The sequence below is a fragment of the Leptonychotes weddellii genome, unplaced genomic scaffold, assembly GCF_054177405.1.
Source record: "Leptonychotes weddellii isolate Sample4059 unplaced genomic scaffold, ASM5417740v2 HiC_scaffold_58, whole genome shotgun sequence".
Classification (NCBI taxonomy): Eukaryota; Metazoa; Chordata; class Mammalia; order Carnivora; family Phocidae; genus Leptonychotes; species Leptonychotes weddellii.
Genome location: NW_028026230.1, coordinates 3,963 through 12,577, shown reverse-complemented (window position 1 = coordinate 12,577; position 8,615 = coordinate 3,963). Strand labels below are relative to the sequence as shown.

At 35.6% G+C, this 8,615-nt stretch overlaps 1 long non-coding RNA gene across 1 annotated transcript; it reads right to left on the bottom strand.

Annotated features, from left to right (window-relative positions):
* Positions 1 to 668: 668 nt before the first annotated feature.
* LOC145719614 (uncharacterized) lies at positions 669 to 4,863 on the bottom strand. The gene is made up of 4 exons (XR_014142503.1): positions 4,738 to 4,863; positions 1,982 to 2,039; positions 1,121 to 1,164; positions 669 to 1,027 (listed from the first exon to the last, which is right to left on the bottom strand). It is a non-coding gene; the product is annotated as an uncharacterized LOC145719614 (long non-coding RNA).
* Positions 4,864 to 8,615: the final 3,752 nt, after the last annotated feature.

Here is an 8,615-nt window from a genome sequence, read left to right as displayed (position 1 = left end):
GGAGCAATGCATTCAAACACAACCCTTGAACATAAACTTTTGAACATAATTTCTCCTCTATCCCTTCCCATGTGAGCTGCTACAGAAATTCAGGGAAGGCTCTATGAATCTTATTTAATCAACCATGATGAATGTTTCCCAAATGCCTAACACCGTCTTATTCTTTTTGTATCATGTTTTATGTCTGTCCCCAACAGAAGCCCTTCAACCTTCCAGCTTCTCCCAAAGTGTTGTTTACAGGCCACCTACAATAGAACCACTTGGGCTGATTGTTAAAATCCGAATTCCTGGGCCCACCTACACTGACTGAATTAGAATATCTGAGGCTGGGGCTTCAGATCTGCATATTGACCAACATCCAAAAATAAATAAATAAATAAAAACCACAGGACACAACAACACACACACAAAAATTGATGGCCATTCTGCCTAGTGCTAATTCAGTATGCCTTGAGATTAAACTTCTCTAAATTTTGTCTCTTTCTCTTTCTCTCCTGTTAATGTCTCTCTGTCTCTGTCTCTGTCTCTCTCTCTCTTTCACACACACACACACACACACACACACACAGTCTTTATATGCTCTTCCAATTGACTCTGCTACTGTGTAAGATTTTACAGACAAATTCTATTGCTTATAAGATTTTAAACATTTGCAAAGAGTTAGAGATGTAGTTCACCTAGAGATATACCTCATGGACACTGATTGGCTGAGATTAATAGAAAAACTGAAAAAACGCATAACAAGCAATGCTCAAAGTATTTCTTTGAATTACATTTCATCCTGGGTAGTACTCACAGACCTGTGTCTAATATGAAACACACACACACACACACCAATTAAGAGATCATCTGAAAATCTGATTAGCACACTGGACCAATGTCACATCTACCTAATGAATAAATTGAACTGTGTTTAGCAATGCAGTAGATCCTTATTTGCACATGGGGAAAATTATGATATTAAGAAAAAGTAAAGAAAACTCACCACTTCTTCATGTCTGCATTTTCTCACATTAATTCCATTTATCTGCAATGAAAAGAAAATTATGGTTTCTCTTGGCGTGCTGTGAACTGAATTTATGTTTTGATTGCAAGTAGAAAATAAGGGTAAAATGTGTACCTGTAGAATAGCATCTCCGATAAAAAGCAGTCCTGAAAGTTCCGCTGTGAAGGAAGAAGGGCAATTATTATGCATCAACTATTTTCTTCATACAGATGAAAGAGTTTTATAATTAAGTAAAATCAAAATTGATACAAGGAAAACATTAAATGTTTTATACAGATAACATCTTAAAAGATCCACAAATAATAGGAATGCAGAAACAACTGTATGGTTCTGCCCAAACATTGGAACACCTATTTCCATTTAATCCTATAATTTCAGACCTTACAGTTGCCCAAAACCGGTCACTCTTCTGGATGGATGACTAAATTTTCTCATGTACTTATAATATTAAGGTATCTATGAAAAAAATTTTATCTAGACATTCAATCCATCAACTATGGGATCAACTCTGAGTTTCTTTTTGAACATTAGATTATCTTACTGATTTCAGTCATTGAAACAGTTGCTTTACATCTTTGGTGTTCTCTAGATGAAATTTCATGACAGGCTGTTAAACTGCATATGAGAACTGAAAAAATATGTGTATCAGGAATTGCCTTATTTGATGGGACTTATTATCATTAAATTTGTCTGTGTGTTTGTTTAATGAAACAATTTAAAAGCTGTGTAGTCCCTAATTTATACACAGTCACATGCTCTCTTATCTTTCATCCTTGCTTTCCTATGAGCGAAACCCTCCCCTGGAGTAATAAAGTGATAGAGTCAGGAATCAGACTTGGCCACTTAACTCTCTGGTCATGGGGAACTTGGAGCTAGTCAATCACATACAAATTTATGGTTCCTTAATACGACCTATTCTTCAGTAAGGATGGCTTACAAAGGAATAGTTACTATGTAATTCTCTAAACACTTTACCTCTTTGCTCCTTGGAGATTTTTGAAATGACAACTGGAATATTATGTTCTGCTCCCCCCTGCAAAGAGAAAATCACATATTGTGCTTTTTAATTGCAAGAAAATATGCAGCCTTTAATTAGGAAACTATACATGCTATGAATAATATGTTAATGGACACCAGATACCATATGAATAAACTTGTGGAATTTCTCTACTCTGCACACAGCTCCCAAAAAACTTATCCACCTATTTAGAATATACCATGACATCTAGTAATTAATAACAGTTGACTTCGAAAGCTTTTGTTTTTCAAATAAAGATTGGAAATGCCTTAAATAGGCATTCTCTTCAATGTGTAACATGCTGCCCATTGTAGAAATTCTTATTTAATGTTCAAATACCAGATAATTATGTATTTCCATTAACTAACTAAGTTGTTCTATGCTGGTGACCAAGCACAGACCCCTTGGGATGCTAAGTGACTAGAGAGATCTTTACCTGCACAAAATGATACAAAAAATCAGAGTGTGCATATGCATGATGGGAAAGGGATCATCTGCATTTCTTTAATTAATATTAGATTCCTCCTTGTGTGAAAGCCCATATGAAACAATTAACAGGACAAAATAAACTGACAAGAACACTGTAGTAATTCTTCAAATAATTGACCAAATGAGATATGAAATAATAAAAAAATAAGTGAGACTAATATGGAAGGAAACAAAATAAAGCCTGAAATAAGTGCATGAAAATTCTGTTTTGATAATACAGTGTTGAGAAGTTTGAAACCAACAGTTGAAAAATCAAATAAATGCATTAAAGAATAAAATGGGGCGCCTGGGTGGCTCAGTTAGTTGGTTAAGTGTCTGCTGTCAGCTCAGGTCATGATCCGGGGATCCTGGGATGGAGTCCCATGTGGGTCTCCCTGCTCAGCAGGGAGTCTGCTTGTCCCTCTGCCTCAGCCACCCCCCTCATGCTCTTGCTCTCTCCCCCTCTCTTGCTCTCTCTCTCAAATAAAGAAATAAAATCATAAAAAAAATTATTAAAAAACTAATAATAAAAAAGAATAAAATGTCAATTATAAAAGAAGTATAGCACTTTTAACATAGGATAGTTGAAAAGACAACCTAAAATTCCACTGGGTTTCTCTATCTTCAGAACACATAAACTTCCTAAACCTTTTTTATTTAAGAATAAAAGTTATTTTAGAACTATATTTTTTCCATGAATGTCAATTTTTAACACTGAATTGCCAATATATTTAAATATAAGATGGGCAATAGTTTTTGAGAAAAGTAGTGGTAGTCAACATTTTCTTGGCAAGTAGTCCTTTTTACTTCTAGAATATTAAAGAAGAGGCATGATAAATAAAATATTGAAAACTGTCTTCCTCAGACTGAAATTCAAACCCACTGCTAACTCACTTTACTCAGTACTTCCTACCAACCAAATATTCACCCACCCACCCTCACTAGCTCTGTGAAGTCTCTGGCCTAAGCGACATGGCTCCTAATTCTGTTTTGTCTTTTGGTCAATATGCCCATAACAAGCACAAATTCTGTTGAAGATGACTTCTCATTTGATCAAAAGATATGATTTGTGACTGATAGTATAGTTGAAATGAGTGCTTATTTAGCACACAATAGACACTGAATACAAGGAAGCTATTATCCTAATTAATCTATCAACCAAGATTTATGAATAAAATTACATGGCATTAAGGGTGGTAAATAAGCTTAGCACTAATCCACTCTAAGACCCTTAATATTTACTAGTTAGTGTTCCAGTTTCCAATCCCCTTTTTCTGTTCTATTCTTTCTTTCCCATTATACTTACCAGCTTCCAACCTACAATTATCTTTATTTCTTATATTTATTATTCATTTTCATTCTTCTTCCCCCATCCATAACTAGAACGTAAGTTCCAAGAGGGCACTGAATTTTTTTGGTAGTTTGTTTCATACGTTGATGTAAACCCAGTGCATGGAATAATGTCTTTCTTTTGTATCTTTGAAATGTTTGTTGATGAATGAATGAATGAATAAATAAAGTCAAAAGCTTTTCCAAGCCTAAGATAGACCTATTCTTATAAACATATTACAGAATGATTTTAAGTAGAAGCTAAGAATATACAATGAAATTAAATGCCCATGATTACAGTTAGTTTCTAGAGATACTTGGAAATTGGAAAGGATTTTAAGAATACGTCTCCATTTCTTAGAAGAAAAAACTAGTTAACAGAGATGAATCATCCGCCAATGAAGGTTTAGGTGGTATAAAAAGAAGAAACAAACTCATCCAGATATTTTATGGTTCAGATATTTTGGGGCAGAGAGTGACATTGTTTATGTCCCTCTTGTCTGTGTGGCTGTCATCAGAGTGTTTTTCTTCAGCTGTTTTTGTTTTTCACAGTTTTCTCTCCTTGCATTACTGAATCCAAAGATTTTCTTAGTGCTCAGATTTTTAACGCCAGGTACCACGGTAGGGTGGTGGGAAACCTCTCCCTGGGATCTATCTAGAGAAAAGACTTGAAATTGTAATTTCTGAGGGCCAGCTCAGTAACCCCATTCCTCCCTCAATTCCAGAGAGTTAGAACTATGTTTAAATGACAGGCTAAAACTAACCCCTATTTTGTCAACAGTTTTCTTTTTATGCAGATGTTAGGAGTTCTGAAAGAATTCTTCAATTAATTGCAGAAATTACTTTATTAATTAATTAGAGAGCAAATTTTTAGACAAAACTCAGGAGATAAAATTGGAACTTAAAATCACAGTACCTTAATTTATTGGATGAATTGTGAGAGCAGTCCAGTTCTATTAAAGTTAATAAGATTTAGCTCTGGACCTAAATGGGGAAATGTAAGGTTTTCCAGTCAGGAATTAAATAATGCAATTCATCCTGTTTAAAACAGGGGACAAGCTTCCTATTACACTTAGAATAAAACCCTCAATCATCAGCTGCCCCCTGTCTTATGGCCTCAGCCTGCCTTACTTACATCTTCATCCTTCATCACTCTGAGCACCAAAGGACATCATTATATAATATCTCCTTTGCCTAGATGCTTTTTTCTTTCACTCTTAACCTGGTAAACCCCCAACTCAAATTCAGAATATCAGCTGAAGGATCCCATTCATCAGTGTCTCCTTACTTGAAGCAATTCACTTCTGTAACACTGGATCCAGGCTACGATTTATATTATTTACATCACAATTTGATCAATATCTATTTTCCCACTGGATTACAAGGGGCATAAGGTCAAGACAGGTTTTCCTTTACTGGCTCTTCTCCTCAACCTACCCTTAGGCCAACCAGGGTACAGGCTTGCGGTCCAGGTTTAGGGAATAAATGAATTAATTGAGCTCTGTTGTTCCAGTGTAAAATCAAAACTAGGGAAAATGAGGCAACATTCTACATTGCATCCCAGAAATTATTAAAGTATATACCATTCAATGCATAATTAAGTTTACAACCAGCTTTATAGGATCCAGGATATTAATTCCTATCTAAAGCATTTTGAGGAGGACTCTATACAAAGAATTTGCCAGTATAACTGAAATTCTACCGAATCAAACCCAGAATGTTCTTAGAGCATTGGAAACCTTGCCAGATAAATATTTTTAATTCAATATTTTCATTATTCCAGTTAATCAATCAATCATATTCTGGGATCTAGGAGGAGAAAAAGAGACATAGACCCCACCATTATATACAAATTTAGAGCTAGGAAAATATTTGTAAACAGATAATAACAACACAATAATTAAGGTCAAGAGCCTAATGAACAAGTATGGGAGAAGCACCTAAAAGAATATGATCTGAAAGAAAATGGGAAAATATCCTTACCTATTTGAGTGCCATGCCTACCTCCTAATATCACTTAGTGTGAATTTGGCACAAATTAATGGTCTTTCCCACATACTATATTATTGCCTTCATATGAAAGTCCAAAGTAGGGAAATCTATAGAGATTGAAGATATAGTAGTAGTTGCTTAGAGCTGAGATAGGGAGACAGGGGGAGAAGGGGATGATAGCTCAAGGATATGGGGGAGACAAAAATGTTCTAAAATGCACACATCTGTGAATATAATTAAAACCACTAACCTGTATACTTTAAGTGGTTAAGTTGTATGATAGGCAAATTATACCTCAGTAAACTATTTAGTTTAAAAATGGTCTTTAAAATGAAAATTGATCAGTGGTTTTAACTGATTCGTGGGGACTAATCCATAATCTTCAACCTAAGCTTTATTACCTGCCTGGTATCCTCCTATTTCTATGGCGTAAAGGTATGTATCCATATTGTCTCTGGTAGAAACAGAAGAATCAGACACAAGTAAAAAGAACAGAGAACAGAATGAGGAAAAATGTATGTAAATGTGGGTGTACTTATATCACCCACTAATAAATTAAAAGGAAGAAATTTATTTATTTTTTAAAATTTTATTTATTTATTTGACAGAGAAAGAGCACAAGCAGGGGCAGCTGCAGGCAGAGGGAGAGGGAGAAGCAGACTCCCGCTGAGCAAGGAGCCTGACGAAGGGCTCCATCCCAGGACCCCGGGATCATGACCTGAGCCGAAGGCAGGTGCCCCTAAAAGGCAGAAATTTATTATAGCTGCTATGAAGACATATATTTTTATTTGGTAAATTTGATACAATTAATACCAAGTACTTGATATTAAATTGTTTCCTTGATCCTGGACATATTGATCCATTTAGTTTAATTTTGAATAAACCAGAATAAATAATTTAGAGAGGAAACATTGCTTCTGTTCCCAAGTAGAGAGTTTAGAGAAAATTTAGTCTGGTTTCTACAGCTACAGAACATAGTTATTAACAGTAAGGACTATGTCATCTGCTTTGTGTGAGGTTTAGGCCCAGCTCTGCCAGGTACAACAATGGGTAAATTACTTAACCTCTTAATACTTAACCACGTTATCTATAGAGGGATAACAATAGTTACCTTCTTTGCTGGATACTAAAGGCCAAATGAACCTGAATATAAAGTACGTAGTTCAGCATCTGGCACTTAAAGAACAGTTAATAAATACTTGCAATTATTGCTTATAAATGATAAGATTTTAATAATAATTATAATTTCATTCTTGATTGCTGCAAAGTTAAAGCTTTCATATAAAAATCACCTTTGATTGCAAGCATTTTCTTAATGGACATAGATAACATAGCCTTGTTTGTTGGAAAATAACTCCATAGAACCTTTTCTAGTAATAATAAACAAAACCCCCTTTCTCTAAAAAGTGATTTGTTAACTGACAATGGCCAGAGGTATGATTGAATAATATGCAAATATACAGTATTCTATTTTCAAAGAGATGGAAGATCAATAGGAGATAGTGGCTTGCTTTAAGGTGATTATCCATATGGTGATTCTCATAAGAATGAAGCAAAAATACAAGAATATTGGGTCCTATGTTGCAAAGCTTTGATGATTATTGGGGATGTAGGTGAGGGAGACCATTAAGATACTTTTGGAAATGGTTAAGTTTCAGGTTAGTCCAGACAAAAGGGATGAGCACTTGAAAGAAAGATTCTACCAGAAGGCCAGAAGGCAGGCGTGATATGAGGGAAAGGGGGGCAGGAACTGAAGAGCTGGGAATAAAGGACAGAAAGGCCATAGGAACTTAGGAACTCTGGAAAACTAGACAAGGGCCCAAATCACAATGTCCTATAGGAACAATGAGAATATACACCAGCCAGTCTGATAAATCTGAGAGCTTCAAAGTGTGAAAATCAAAAACAAATGAAGACCAACCTTGAAAATTCTCTTAGCAGACAAAACCACTCTAGTCATACAAAGTTTCAGTTAGCTTATTTTGCAAGGCTAGCTTGACCCAAGCCATTTCTTGTTTATGCCTCTAGATACCATAAGTAAAACTTGAACTATTTCCCAAGGTTGGTATGAGGTAACCACTAACCAGTTCCTTATCATTTAAGAAAATTGTAATATTATAACCAATCCCTGTGAAGAATAAACAGTCACTGCCTTCCCACTATGTAAGTTGCTTTATAACAATATACCCTGAGTCTCATTCCATGTTTTGGTTTGAGTGCTCTTGCTCTGCAAACTGTCTTTTTGGTGGGTGCACATAAACTTTTACTAATCACTACTTCAATGATTCATTGTTTTTACTTCTGCAATTTCTGAACTTTTTACAAAAAGAAGCAGTTTCAGTCCAAGAACAGAGAAGATTATGTGATTATAAGTGGAAAGTTTTGGCATCTTTTTGTTCAGTTTTTGGAGAATGATCTTTTGGAAGTTTGAAAATGTAAATAAGAAGAACTTGACATTTGATTGAGTGACAAACAAAAACAAGGGTCCTCTGCCTGGAGAGTATTGGGGAACAAGAACATTGTAGATGGACAGGTAACATCAAGGCTTAAAGGACATTGGTAGCTTCAGGGACATCATACTGCCCACAGTCTATAGCCACTAGGGCACATTAATAAACAAAGCATTAGTGCCTCTCTGTGATGTTGCCCACCAGCTTTTGTAGCACTGACCACCACGTGGGAATAATGAGGAGTTGCCACCATACACAATCGTGACAGAAGCAGGAAAGGCCCATGAGCCAAGATTTGTCAGGAGCACAGAGCATGGCCAATTGGCTTTGACTTGTGACAACACATGTTGGA